Here is a 14136-nt window from a genome sequence, read left to right as displayed (position 1 = left end):
AGAAGAACTTATAGAGGGAATCAGAAAATTCCCTGACATGAATGAAAACCAAAACAATATACCAAAACTCATGGGGTACAGCTAAAGAAAGCAATGCTTAGAGTAAAATCCATAGCTCTAAATGCTTATATGAAAAAAGAGGAAAGTTCTCAAATGAATAACCTAAACTTCCATCTTAAGAACCAAGAAAAAAAAAAGAGAAAATAGAAAAGCAAGCAGAAGGAAGGGATCAATAAAGATTAAAGTGCGAACAAATAAAATACAGAATAGAAAAACAAGAAAAAAATCAATGAAAACAGAAGCTGATTCTTTGAAAATACTGGCAAAATTGACAAGTCTTTAGCTGGAGTAACCAAGAAAAAAAAAGGAAGGAACACACAAATTACCAGAATTAGGAATGAACAAAAGAACATTACCACTGACCTTCCAGAAATAAAAGTTATTATAAAGTAATACTATGAACAAGTGTACATCAACCAATTGAGTGCCTGGATGAAAAGAACAAACTCTTAGAAAAACTCAAACTACTACAATTGACTGAATTAAAAATAGAAACTCTGGGGATCCCTGGGTGGCGCAGCGGTTTGGCACCTGCCTTTGGCCCAGGGCTTGATCCTGGAGAGCCAGGATCGAATCCCACGTCGGGCTCCCGGTGCATGGAGCCTGCTTCTCCCTCTGCCTGTGTCTCTGCCTCTCTCTCTCTCTCTCTCTCTCTGTGTGTGTGACTATCATAAATAAATAAAAATTTAAAAAAAAAGAAACTCTGAATAAACCTATAACAAATAAAGAGATTGAGTTAGTAATTAAAACACTTCCAACAAAAAGAAGCGCAGACCCAAGGGCTTCATTAGTTATATATACACATATATAAAAGTATATACACACACATATATACATAAATGGAGAGAATACTCCCATAAGCCAGTATTACTCTGATACCAAAATTAGACAAAGGCATCATAAGAAAACTACAGACCAACATTCTTTATGGGTACAGATGCAAAAATCCTCAACAAAATACTAGCAATGCAAATCCAGGAATATGTAAAAAGTATTAAGACCATGACCAAGTGAGATTTACACTAGGAATGCCAAGTTGGTTCAATACACACATGCACACAAAAACCTAATGCATATTATATTAACTAAGTTAACCAATACTACATTAACAAAAATTTTTTTTTTACTTTTTTTTTAAATTTTTATTTATTTATGATAGTCACAGAGAGAGAGAGAGAGGCAGAGACATAGGCAGAGGGAGAAGCAGGCTCCATGCACTGGGAGCCTGATGTGGGATTCGATCCTGGGTCTCCAGGATCGCGCCCTGGGCCAAAGGCAGGCGCCAAACCGCTGCGCCACCCAGGGATCCCTACATTAACAAAATTTTTTAAAACTACATATCAATAGACACAGAAAAAGCATTTGCCAAAATCCAACACCCTCATAAAAAGCTTTCAACAAACTAGGAATAGAAAGGAACTTCCTCAAACAGACAAAGACATCTCAAAACCTCACAGTTAGCATCATACTCAATAATGAAAGACTGAATGTGTCCCTCCTAAAATTAGAAACAAGAGAATTATGTCCTATTTCTTACTACTGCTGCCTAACATTTCACTGCAAGTTCTAGCCCATGCAATTAGGCAAGAGAAAACAAAAAAAAGAAAGCATCCAGATTGGAAAGGAGCAACTATAATCATCTCTATTCATAAATGACAATTTTGCATATAGAAAATCCTAAGGAATCTCTTTTTAAAAAAAGCTTTTAGAATAACCAACCATGTACCAAGGTTGCAGGATACAAGAATAATATACAAAATTCTTTTCTCTATACAACAGCAATGACCAACCCAAAAATGAAATAATGAAATTATAAAAACAATTCCATTTACAATCACAACAAGAAGATAAAAATATTTAGGAATTTATTTAACAAAAATAGCATAAGACTTGCACAGTGGAAACTACAAAATTCTGTTAGAAGAAATTAAAGACAACTTTAATGGAAAAACATACCCTGTTCATGTACTGTTAAGACTTAATATTGTTAGGATGTCAATACTTTCCATCTTGGTCTACATATGCAGCAGAATTCTTATTACAATCCAAGCTGCCTTTTCTGCAAAAATTGAAAAATTTATCTTGAAATTCACACGGATATGCAAGGTACCCAAAAGAGTCAAACAATCCTAAAAAATAAAAAAGATAGTTGGAAGATTCACATATCCCAATTTGGAAACTTACTGTATACTTATAGTTTAATTGATATAGTAAGGTACTGGTATACAGATAAACATGTAAAACAATGGAAAGAAACTGAGAGTCCAGAAATAAATTCTTACATCTATGGTCAATTTTAATTTAATAGGGCATCATCCAAAACAATTTAATGGAAAAAATATAGTCTTTTTAAACAAATGGTACAAGGGCAACTGGATATCCACAATCAAAAACATGAAGCTAGACTTCTTTCTTACATCACACACAAAAATTAACTAAAAATGGATCACAGACATCAATGTAAATGCTAAAACAATAAAACTTCTAGAAAACAGAGTAGTAAATCTTTGTGACTTTGGATTAGACAATGGTTTATTAAATATACCAGAAATACAAGAGACAAAAAGAAAAAATAAACTAGGACATCTCTAAATTAAAATATTTTGTGCTGCAAATGATATACTATCAAGAAAATTGGGGGAAAAAACAGAATGAAAGTAAATAACTGTAAATCATATTTCCAAAAAAGAAACTGTTACCAGTAATAATGAACTCTTCTAATTCATTAATAAAAACTAAACAATTATTTAATTAAAAATCAAATAATAAGCAAAAGGTTTGAATAGACATTTCTATGCAGAAGATTTACAAATGTCTAATAAACACATGAAAAGATGACCAACATCATTAACCACTGGGGAAATGCAAGTGAAAACCACAATACATTTTTAATCAATTTAATATTCAGTGAGACAACACTTTATAGCCAATATGATGGCTATAATCAAAAAGAGAAATAACAAGTATTGATTCAGATGTGGAGAAATTAGAATCCTCTATATTGCCAGTGGGAATGAAAAATGGTGCAGCCAATTAGAAAAACATTTTGGTAGTTCCTCAAAAAGTTAAAACATAAAGTACCATTTGACCCAGCAAGTCCCACAACTAAGTAAGTACTCAAAGGCAATGAAAACATACATCCATACAAAAACTTGGACATAAATGTCATACCAGCATTAATCATAAGAGCCAATAAGTGGAAACGACCCAATGCCCTTCATCTGATGAATGGATAAACAAAATGTGACATATCCATACAATGAAATAGTATTCAGCAATGAAAAGAATTAAAATATTTACTACATCATGAATGAATCTCAAAGGCACTATACCTAAGTGAAAGAAGTCTGACACAACAGACTACATATAGTATGATTCAATTTACATAAAAAATCAGAATAAGCAAATGTATACACAGAAAGTAGATTAATGATTGCCAAGGCTGGGGTGATTGGAAAAATAGGGATGGGGAGTGACTGCCAACAGGTATGATGAAAATGTTCTAAACCTAGATTGTAGTGATGTTGTATAATTCTGTAACTATACTAAAACCACTAAATTATATACTTTAAATGAGCTAATTTAATGGCATGGAAATTGTATCACAATAACCATGTTATTATTTTGGTTAAAACCAAACTATAATGTCTAAGGAAGCTAATTAACTCCATAAATAATAAAAAGAAAAATGTAAGGGATTACTATGAAAATTGGGGTAATGATTACATAAGAGAGAAGGTTGTGATAGACACAGGACACATGGAAGAGTTTCAAAGATGACTGACAAAGATCTATTCCCTACCTGGGTGTTATCAGCATTGTAATAATTCAATAAACCATGTATTTGATTTAAATGGGTTTCCATATCTATGCTTTATTTCATAATAAAAACACATTTTTAAGGGACATGTTTGGATTTTTAAAATATGAGATTATATCCCAATCATCTGACTAAATTATTGCTAAGACAACAATAAAAATACCCTGTATCTGTATACAATTATTGAGCACTTGAAACATGGCTAGCATGACTGAGGAACTGAATTAAAAATTTTTTTTATTACCGAAGTATAGTTGACATATGTGTTAATTTTCAGGTATACAACAGTGATTTGACAATTCTATACATTATACAATATTCACCATGATTAAGTGTAATTACCATCTGTCACCATACATCATTATTATATTATTGACTGTATTCCTCGTGCTGTACATTTCATCCTCGTGACATTTATTTATAACTGGAATTTTGTACTTCCTTATCCCTTTAACCTATTTTACTCTTCCCTTCACTGCCCTCCCTTCTCCCTCCCCCTTCCCCCCAGCAACTACCAGTTGTGGTGCCTACTGGCCAGCTGTATGGCTTCTTTGGAAAAATGTCTATTTAGATCCTCTGCACATGTTTAATCAGATTATTTTGAGGATTTTTGTGTTGAGCTGTAGAAGTTCTTTGTATATTTTGGATATTAACCTGTTATCAGAAGTATCATTTGCAAATATCTTCTCCCGTTCAGTAGGTTGCCTTCTCATTTTCTTGATGGTTTCCCTTGCTGTGCAAAAGCTTTTTGGTATAGTCACAATTAGTTTATTTTTGCTTTTCCTTCCCTTGCCTGAGGCAACATATCCATAAATATGATGTTAAAGCCAAAAAATCCAACAGCTTACTGTCTATGCTTTCTTTTAGGACTTTCATGGTTTCAGGCCTCACATTTAGGTCTTTAATCCCTTTTGAGTTTATTTTTGTGTTTGAGTAAGAGTGGTCTAGTTTCATTCTTTTGCATGTAGCTATCCAGTTTTCCGAATACCATTTATTAAAAGAGATTTTTTCCCCCATTGTGTATTCTTGGCTCCTTCATCACAGATTAATCAACCATATAAGCTTGGATTTCTTTCTACTCTGTTCCACTGATCTATGTATCGTGTGTGCACCCGCTCACCACTACCATATTGTTTTGATTACTACAGCTTTGTAGTATATCTTGAAATCTGGCATTTTGATATTTCTAGCTATGTTCTTTCTCAAGATTTTTTTTTTGGGGGGGGTGCTAATTGAGGTCTTTTGTAGTTCTATACAAATTTTGGGGTTTTTTTTGTAATTATATAGTTTATTGATGTATTCACTGTCTGTCTAGCCTCATCCATTACACTGTAATTTCCCTGAGGGCAGAGAGTAAGTATGTTTTCATCACCGTTATATGCCTGCCCCATTAGTGTATTACTTAGTACTTAAAGAATCTCAAAAAAAAATCATTAAAAATATCAGCAGTACACAACAAAGAAAAAGACTGTAATTATATGAGGTGAAAATTTTATGAGTATTTGTTCTAGTTCTGTGAAAAATATTGTTGGTATTTTGATAAGAATGGCACTGACTCTGTTTCAGGTACTATGGACATTGTTTTGGGTACTACGGACATTTTAACATTAATTCTTCCGATCCATGAGTATGCTATATCTCTCCATTTGTTTGAGTAATCTTCAATTTATTTTATCAGTGTCTTACAGTTTTCAGAATATAGGTCTTTTACTTCTTTGGTAAATTTATTCCTAGGTATTTTTTTTTGGTCCAATTTAAAATAGAATTATTTTCTTAATATCTCTTTCTGCTGGTTTGCTATTAGTGTATAGAAAAGCAACAGATTTCTGTAAATTAATTTTGTATAGTGCAACTTCACTGAATTATTTATCAGTTCTAGTTTTTTGGGGGCTTCTATATACAGTACTATGTCATCTGCAAATAGTGAGTTTTAATTCTTCTTTACCAACCTGGATGCCTTTTATTTCTTTTTCTTGTCGATTGCTGCAATTAGGACTTCCAGTATACGTTGAATGAAAGTAGTAAAAGCAGACATCCTTGTCTTATTCCTGATCTTACAGGAAAAGCTTTCAGTTTTTGAAACTGAGATCATGTTAGCGGGGGGTCTGTCATAGTCTTTATTAAGTTGAACTATGTTTCCTCTAAACCTCTCTTTGTGGAGAGTTTTTATCATGAATGAATGCTGAATGTTGTCAAATGCAATTTCTCCATCTACTGAGATGATCATGTGGTTTTTACTCTTCCTCTTGTTCATATGATGAATCATATTGAATGATTTGCAGATACTGAACCCTCCCTGTAGCCCTGGAATAAAACCCACATCATCGTCATAAATAATCCTTTTAATATATTACTTAACTTGTTTTGTTGTTATTTTATTGAGGATTTTTGCATCTATGGTCATCAGGGATTACTGGCCTATTGTTTTCTTTTTTTGTAGTGTCTTTGTCTAGTCTTGGCATTAGGGTAATATTGGCTTTATAAAGGTAATTTGGAAGTTTCCTTCTTCTATTTCTTGAAATAGGGAGAATCAGTATTAATTTTTCTTTGAATGTCTGGTAGAACTCACCTGTGAATCTGGTCCTGGACTTTTGTTTGTTGGTAATTTTTTTTTATTATTGATTCAATTTATTATTAGTCATCAACTTCAAATTTTCTATTTCTTCCTCATTCAGTTTTGGAAGGTTATATGTTTCTAGGAATTCACCCATTTTCCTATGTTATCCAATTCGTTGGCATAAAATTTTTCATAGTAGTTTCTTAGGATCCTTTATATTTCATGATATCAATATCTTTATATGGTATCAGTTGTTATTTCTCCTCTTCCATTTCTAATTTTGAGTCCTTTTTTCTTGACAAGTCTGGAAGTTTTATCAATTTTATTTATATTTCCAAAGAAACAGCTCTTGGTTTCATGGGTCTTTTCTTTTTTGCCTCTATTTCATTTATTTCTGTTTTGATCCTTATTATTTCTTTCCTTCTACTAACTTTGAGCTTTTGTTTCTTTTAGTCCCTTTAGGTGTAAGGTTATATCACTTATTTGAGATTTTCCTTATTTCTTGATCTAGGACTTTATTACTATAAAAACTTTCCTCTTAGAACTGCATTTGGTGGGTCCCACAGATTTTGAGCTGTTGTGTTTCCATTTCCATTTGTCTACATGTATTTTTTAATGCATCTCTGATTTCTTCATTGATCCACTTGTTGTTTAGCAGCATGCTATTTAGCCTCCATGTGTTTGTGGGATTTTTTTCCAGTTTTCTTCTTGTAATTTATTTCTAGTTTTATTATTCTGTGGTTGGAATAAAAATGTTTGATGTGATTTCAATCTTAAATTTGAAACTTACTTTGTGGCCTAACACATGCTCTATCCTGGAGAATGTTCCATGTGCACCTTGAATACATATTCTAGTATTTGGGGATGGAATGTATATATATCTGTTAAGTTCATCTGGTCTAATATGTCATTCAAAGCCACTGCTCCTATCCTGTATCTGTGCTGTCCAATACAATTATTGAGCACTTGAAATGTGGCTAGCATTTCAAGTGCTCAATACTGAACTGAATTATTAATTTAATTCTAACCAGTTTAAATGCAAATTTAAATAGCCACATGTGGTTGATGGCTACCACGTGCACAATGCAGGCTTAGAGCATATAACTACTATGAAATTTCTAGCAGATACAAATTTTCAAAAACAGTGGATAAATAAGCTAACATTTAAAATATTAAAAATAAAATTTCTGTATCACAGAGTTGGCAGCTTTATAATAATATAAATATAATAATTTTTAAGTCTGTATAAATTTCTCAAAAAAGCAATAAACAAGAAGTATATATATATGCACATATATATATTATACATATTAATGTATAATGTATGTATATATGTAAATATATATATCAGAAAATTTTGGGATCAGTTGTTCTCATCTTACCGGACAGAGCTCTTAATACACCAAAGAACTCTTAACAGCAGTGCTATTTCCAGATTTCATCCAAACTCTCAAGGAAATGAAAAAAGCAACCTAATTTGAACATCACTCAAGTGTTTTCTATAATCTATCACCAACCCCTATCGCTGCTCAGTACAGACTACAAGAACCATGAATTTTACTAGAATCTAAACAAATCCAACTAAAGCCTAAGGTGTCACCCTCCTATTTGTTTCCCAGTCCTAAGTGCTTCCGATTTGATTTTATGACCAGTTTCTATCACTAAAAATGGTCCTTAACTTTCAGTCACTTGACAAACATTTCTTATTATGTTAGGTGCTCTATTAGGAAATGGATGAAAAGTACAATCTTTATCCTTAAAGAAATTATAGTCCAGAGGGAGCAAGCACCCAATAAACTGGCAGAATTAAATGGTGGTTAAGTGCTAAATGAGTGCCATTTACAAACTTGTATGGTTACACAGAAAAGGAACACCTGATTTCCAGGAATAAAATAAGAAAAGGTATCAGAGAAGTGAGGCAATAGCAGAGGCATCCCTAAGCTAAGTCTTGGAAGATAAGAAGGACCTTCCAAAGCAGTCAAGGGGGTAAGAGAAGTGTTTCAGGCAAGAAGAAAACATGCAAAGGCTCAAAAACTCAACAGCATTCAGAATGGAGGCAAGTTCAGTACTGAAGTAGAGTAAAGCAGAAGAGGGGAGAAAAGAACACTAGACAGGTGGGCAGAGACTCAATCCTGAAGCTCTTTGCTTGCATGGTACAGAGACTGGGTTTTATCTGGAAGATGCAGGAGTCCAAAGAATTTTGAGTTCAGGAATAATGTGATCAGATTTGCATTTAAAAAATCACTCTGCAATAGGAAAAGAATAAATAAGAGAAAATCAGATAGGAGATAGGATGAGCACTTTAGAGATCATTCTAGTGGCATAAGTGAAAAGAAATGAGTGCTCCAAATAAGCAGAGACAATAGGGATGAAGACAAAATGATGCATTTAAGGAATATTTAGAGTATGAAACATGAACTGACTGTGTATGGGGATAAAGGAGAATAAAAAAAACAAGGTGGGTTCCAGAGTTTACTTGAGAAAAAGGACACTGGTATTCATCAATAAGACAGAATACAGGAAGAACAAGAAATGCAGGTTTGAGGGATGCCTGGGTGGCTCAGTGGTTGAGCATCTGCCTTTGCCTCAGGGCGTGATCCCAGATTCCCAGAATTAAGTCCCACATCTGGCTTCCTGCATGGAGGCTGCTTCTTCCTCTGCCTATGTCTCTGCCTCTCTGTCTCTCTTGAATAAATACTTTAAAAAAAAAAAGTGCAGGTTTGAAACTCATGAAGAAGGTAGTAGTTAATAAAACCAATAATAACAAAAGTAAGCTCAAATCTATAAGCCCCAACTCAGACTTATTGAATTAGAAACTCTAGGGTGGAGCCCAGCAATCTGTATTTTTAATTGCCCTCCAGATGATTCTGGTGTACACTAAACCTGCAAAACTACTGATCCTGCCAAACACTGGTAAGACTGGCAAAAAACCACTCGTAATACTGGCAAAGGTTCATGCAATCAGGTGGACACTAATGATGACAGTAGGGAAAGGTTATTATGAGGAGGAGCAGAATCCAGATTACAGAAGATTTGAGGAATATGCTTTAAAAAGAGAAATGGAGACAGCACATATATACTCTTCTTCCAATATAGCCTGAAGAAGACAGACTTGAAGTAAAGATGATTAAAAAAATTATTAACACTTTCCCAGGCAGCTGCCAAAGATGGCGGAGGGGCAGGTGAGGAAGCTGGAGATTTTTTAGCCAAAGTCACATTGTCAGGAAGTCTGGCTTTAGATTCTGTATCCTTCTGCCTTCAACAATCACAAGTATATAACAAGCACTGGGTCCTGGTGCTCAGTGGCCGAGGCCATCTCCTGGGCTGCCTGGCAGCCACTGTAGCCAAACAGGTGCTCTGGGCTGCAAGGTTGTAGTTGTGCACTATGAGGGCATCAACATTTCTGGCAATTTCTACAGAAACAAGTTGAAGTACTTGGCCTTCCTCTGCAAGCAGATGAACACCAACCCATCCCGTGGCCCCTACCGCTTCCAAGCACCCAGCCGTATCTTTTGGTGGACAGCTCGAGGCATGCTGCCCCACAAGACCAAGTGAGGCCAGGCTGCCCTGGACCGCCTCAAGGTGTTTGATGGGATCCCACCACCCTATTAAAATAAAAAGCAAATGGTGGTTCCAGCTGCCCTCAAGGTGGTACGCCTGAAGCCTACACGAAAGTTTGCTTACCTGGGGCGCCTGGCTCACAAGGTTGGCTGGAAGTACCAGGCAGTAACAGCTACCCTGGAGGAGAATAGGAAGGAGAAGGCCAAGATCCATTACTGGAAGAAGAAGCAGCTTATGAGGTTATGGAAACAGGCCAAAAAGAATGTGGAGAAGAAAACTGACAAATACACAGAGTTCCTCAAGACCCATGGACTCCTCGTCTGAGCCCAATAAAATTGACTGTTTATTCCTCAAAAAAAAAAAAAAAATTATTAACAGAATAAAGTCCTCCAGAAGACAGAAAACGATTCAGAGCCCAAGCAGAGGAACTGGCCTTGGGAGGTATGGCAGGTACCAGTGGTTGCCTTCCCAGTCCACTCTCTTTCCAGGATAACAGAATCCCAATTTACCTCTTTTCTAAGAGGGCTGGAAGAATCTTGACTAGTCTAAGCCAATCACAGGACTTTATGTCTTTTGCCACTGATTGGTTTAGAAATGGGTTATATGAGGTACATTCAGCTAGTGAAGTCTCCTAAGAGGCTTTTGGGAAAGTTTTTTCACTCTAAAAAAAGACATAAAAGAGATGCTATAGCCTGAATTTTTGGGCTCCCCACCTCACAAAATTCACAGGTTAAAGCCCTAATCCCCATTGTGATGGTATTTGAAGGTGAGACCTTTGGGAAGTAATCAGAGTTACATTAGATCACGAGGGTGGAGCCCCCATAATAGTATTAATGTTCTTACAAAATGACAAAGAGACAAAGTTCTCTCTCTGCCATGTGAGGCAACAACAAAAAGGTGGTTGTCCTCAAACCAGAAAGAGGCCCTTACCATGAATCTTTAGGCAACTTGGACTTCCCAGACTCCATTAACTGTGCAAAACAGTCTAAGCCACCCAGTCTATACAGTATTTTACTATAACAGCCCAAACTGCTGCTGTACAAGACAAGAGATACCTTCCTTTCTTACAATCTTGGATACTCAGAATTGAGGATATAAATCTTGGAGCTCAAGGTGCCTGACATCTCCAGACCTGGAGGGGACAAGCCTGAGGACAAAAGCTAACAGGATGTTACAATGAAAAGACCCAAAGATCCTGAGAGCCTAATGACTGCAGTTAGCTGCTACATGAACCAACCATCAAACCATCTTTCTTCCAAAGTTCTAGTTATATGAGATCATAAAAGTTACTTATTATTTTCAGTTTCAGCTGGGTCTTCCTTTACTTGCCAGCTGAAAGCATTTTGATACAGAAAGGTATTTTCACTGAGAGGAGTGTCAATGAAATTAACTTTGCCTCTTGGAGACATGGGAATTTGAGAGAGTTTCAGACTAAAGTTTCATTTATTAAACAAATGAAGCTTATATAGATCTATTTTATAAAGAGACTGCCTTACCAGCTCTTTTCTGCTTTAAAATATGTAGTATTTCTAATGATAACAAAAGTCATGAAGATGATGGTGATAAGCTTATGCTTATTAAAGTATTTTTTAAAGCAAAGGCATTTTATCCTTGTACTGCTTACCTTCTGCATTTCATTTGACTTCAACAGTGAAATCATGGCAACACTTTCTACTTTCTGTTTATTACAATTTTTGTGTCTTAATTTTTCAAATTTTCTTGGTATATAACACTGTACCACAATGTAGTTTACAGAGGGAACCCTTAATTTGAAAGAACAACATTCCGAAAGCCAAACAATGTATAAAAAGATTTCTATTTTTATTTCCATACATTTTCTAATCTGTTCAAGAAAAGAAAACATTTCAACCAGATCTGTGGAATGATACCTTTGATTCCTTTATCAAGGGGTAGAAAGTCAACACTGTAGCCAGGTAGATAAACACCAGAGAAAGTACCATTTGAACACAAATAACAAGAAGCAGTAGAAACGTATGACTACCCAGGCAGTCCCCAAATGGTGAAAAACACAATTGGAAACTAAATTTTTTTTTTTTAATTTTTTTTAATTTTTATTTATTTATGATAGTCACACAGAGAGAGAGAGAGAGAGGCAGAGACACAGGCAGAGGGAGAAGCAGGCTCCATGCACCGAGAGCCCGATGTGGGATTCGATCCCGGGTCTCCAGGATCACGCCCTGGGCCAAAGGCAGGCGCCAAACCGCTGCGCCACCCAGGGATCCCTGGAAACTAAATTTTAAGACAGTTTTTGAAGCCCAAAACATTTTTCCTATAGAAACAATATTACTATGAGTCACTCACTGCGTTGCTGCGCCAGTCCACAAAACCCTTATAAAACCATATGCATAAAACTATTGTTTGAACTACACCCAGGCAGAATAATACTTTTTCCTTTGGAAAATACATCATTTTCTCCCTCCACCCTCTTCCGAGTCCCAGGAGAGTAGGCCTAGCCATGGACTCTGTTCACCTCTCCAATCTCATCGTTACTCTCTACATTGCACACTCTCTGGGTCAGCCACACTGCCCTCTTCAACCTGCAGAAATGCTGCTGTCGTGCCCTCCCTGACCTCTTCTAGATCACCTCTCTCAGCCTTCATGTCTCAACTTAAATGATACTTCCTCAAGAAGACAGTTCCTTATCCCCACACTGAGTCACAGGTTGCTGCTAGACTCTCGCACTCCAGTACTTCTTCCACTGTATCGTAATCACTTTGTTTATCCTCCTCATAATCTCTGTATTTGGGGCATCTTACTTGACACTATTTAGCCCTAGAATATAGATGAGTAGCTGTCATTTTGAAGATGTTTAACACATATTTGTTTGTACGAATGAGTTTACCTAATGAGGTACTTCATTTTTAACCTGGCCCACAGAATATTTACCTTTATCTATACCCATTACCAAGAGATTAAGCAGTTTTCCAAAAATTTCTCTACTCCTGAATTCATACCTACACATTGTTCATAGAAAGGAGGCTATCTATCCAATTTCTTCCACATGGATAGTTTATAAAGTAACTTAAATGGAGTGTTAAAATTCTAGCAAACATAAGTATATATTCTAATATTACCTTTATCTCTTTCTTACAGGTAATGTCATTCATTCGTTTTGGTTTTATTAACTATTTAAATTCAATTTAATTATCAGTGTATTATTAGTTTCAGAGGTTGAATTCAGTGATTCATCAGTTGCATACAACAGCCAGTGCGTGCTTATTACATCAAGTATCCTCCTTAATCCCCATCAACCAGTTACCACATCCTCCCACTCACCTCCCCTCTAGCAACTCTCAGTTTGTTTCCTATAGTTAAGAGTCTCTTATAGTTTGCTTCCCTTTCTGTTTTTTCTTATATTATTTTGCCTTACCATCCTCTATGGTCATCTGCTTTGTTTCTTAAATTCTACAGATGAGTGAAATCATACAGTATTTGTATTTCTCGGACTTATTTATGTCCATCGACAAATGAATGGATAAAGAAGATGTGGCATATATTATACAATGGAATATTACTGGGGCATCAAAAAGAATGAAATCTGGCCATTTGCAATGATGTGGATGGAACCAGAGGGTATTATGCCAAGGTAATGTCATTCATTCTTAAGTTTTTACTGCAATCGATGAAATGCTAATTCCCAAATTTGTATCTCTAGACCTAATTTCTCTCTTACATTAAAAATCCAAATTTCCAGGTGTCTATAATTTTATATCTGAATGTAAGGACTTCACTCCAACATTTTTCTCTTGTGTTCCCCATTTCAGATAATGACATTACCACCTGGAAACTCAAACCTGACACTCAAATTCTCTTACTCTTGTTACTTAAAGATTGGTCCATGAACCAATAATGCTTGTTGTTTATCACCTGGAATCTTTTAGAAACACAAGACTGTGCCCCACTCTGGACCTGCTGAATTAGAATCTACCTTTTAACAAAATCCCCAGGCAATTCATATACACGTTAAAATCTGAGAAACACTGATCTATAATTCCTTTTCTCCTTACTCTCACAAATCAAGTCCACCAAGTCTACACAGAAAAATGTCTCATATATATTCCCTCCCGTCTATTTTTGTTACTGGCCTGATTTAAGCCATCACCTCTTGCCTGGAACA

The 14136-nt window shown here is 35.6% G+C and overlaps 1 protein-coding gene and 1 pseudogene across 12 annotated transcripts in view; one reads left to right on the top strand and one right to left on the bottom strand.

Annotated features, from left to right (window-relative positions):
* Positions 1–14136, bottom strand: part of ZNF438 (zinc finger protein 438) — a 402160-nt gene that overhangs the window by 129713 nt on the left and 258311 nt on the right. Inside the window, exon 1 of one of the 12 annotated variants that reach the window (XM_049100173.1) lies at positions 2017–2130. The exons of the other annotated variants lie outside the window; for them this stretch is intronic. The gene's annotated coding sequence lies outside the window, so the exon portion shown is untranslated. Of the gene's footprint in view, positions 1–2016; positions 2131–14136 lie in introns of those variants that run through there. 12 annotated transcript variants of the gene reach the window in all.
* On the top strand, positions 9583–10337 carry LOC112670407 (60S ribosomal protein L13a-like; annotated as a pseudogene).

This window comes from Canis lupus, chromosome 2, assembly GCF_003254725.2.
Source record: "Canis lupus dingo isolate Sandy chromosome 2, ASM325472v2, whole genome shotgun sequence".
Lineage (NCBI taxonomy): Eukaryota > Metazoa > Chordata > Mammalia > Carnivora > Canidae > Canis > Canis lupus.
This window is presented reverse-complemented; position numbering and strand designations above follow the sequence as displayed.